This window comes from Papilio polytes, unplaced genomic scaffold (genome assembly GCF_000836215.1).
Source record: "Papilio polytes unplaced genomic scaffold, Ppol_1.0 DF823943.1, whole genome shotgun sequence".
Taxonomy (NCBI): Eukaryota; Metazoa; Arthropoda; class Insecta; order Lepidoptera; family Papilionidae; genus Papilio; species Papilio polytes.
Window position 1 is genome coordinate 1 of NW_013525261.1, and position 1,199 is coordinate 1,199.

Below are 1,199 nucleotides of genomic sequence, written 5' to 3' on the forward strand. Positions count from 1 at the left end.
AATTAGTCAATATCTATGATATTTGACTCAAATTTAACGATCATTTTTAAGAAAAAAAAAGTTAAAAAATCAAGTAAAAATGTTGTTCGTACCATGATATAACAATCATAGTTTTAATTCAGAATCACTTAGCGATATTTAAAATGTACATTTATCAAAAAATCAATCAAACAGCATGCGCATAACAAAATGGACCTTATCCTTTCATTCATAAGGTTGAAAATCACTAAAATGGAAAAACAAAAAGAAATTACACTTACGTGTTGGAGTCTCAGTAGGTAGATCTTCTAAAGGCGCGTGAATTTTTGGAACAGATTCTCTTACGCCAAAAGTCAATAAATGTTGACGAAATAACCTGAAAAAAAAAACTTAAATTAAAAAAAGGCAATGTAAACTAAATAACGATTTTTAAAGAATATTCGTACATTTTGAGGACATAAGACAAATATGTGTTTAAAAATTATTGTTTATTTCGTTATAAATATTTTTTTTATTGTTTTATGAGATTTTTTTGACATTTTTTAAGCGTTTGAAGTAATTCTTTAGACTTATAACGATTTAAGCTAGATTTACACTTAAGCTTATTCTTTTTTACTACCTTAACAAGTATATAAAACATTTTTTTGCAAAAAAAAGGTAATTCAAGACAAAAAATACGCTTATTTTGTCTTGATTTTTTTCCACTCACCTGTGTGCCTTTAGAACATTCAACCAGGTCCTAAAGACATCTGGAGTCTTAGCTCTGAGGTGGTATATGAACTCATCAGCGTCGATATCGATACGTCGCCGGCGCGCCTTCGCCGATATAACTGAGAGGCCGACATCGACTGAGCCGTGCAGCCGACCGGGAGCCACATCCGACGGAGACCGCGCATATACCAAAATACCACCATCTACTACGAAGAAACGCTGAAAAACAAATAACCCACTGACCACAAAACTATAAACGAAAGAATCAGGATTGTGTTATTTTTTCACATAGCTCATAAGAAACTGTTTTTGTGACAACAATAAAATTCTTTTCATTCATTTTTTATTTAAATAGATCTATGGTCTCTGTCTACTCCTCTGGCATGTGTTATCTTACTAATATTAAAAATTCGAAAGTTTAAATGGATGGATGTTTGTAAGAATTTGTAGTCTAAACCGCTGCACAGACCTCGATGAAATGAGGTATAGACGTAGAAGATAGTTTGGAC

General features: G+C 31.9%; 1 long non-coding RNA gene across 1 annotated transcript in view; it reads right to left on the reverse strand.

The window, feature by feature from the left end:
- Window positions 1-261: 261 nt before the first annotated feature.
- Window positions 262-1,199, reverse strand: part of LOC106101770 — a 2,294-nt gene continuing 1,356 nt past the window's right edge. Inside the window, exons 3-4 of the long non-coding RNA XR_001225539.1 lie at window positions 689-909; window positions 262-355 (exon numbers count right to left, since the gene is read on the reverse strand). This is a non-coding gene — a long non-coding RNA (uncharacterized LOC106101770). The remainder of the gene's footprint in view (window positions 356-688; window positions 910-1,199) is intronic.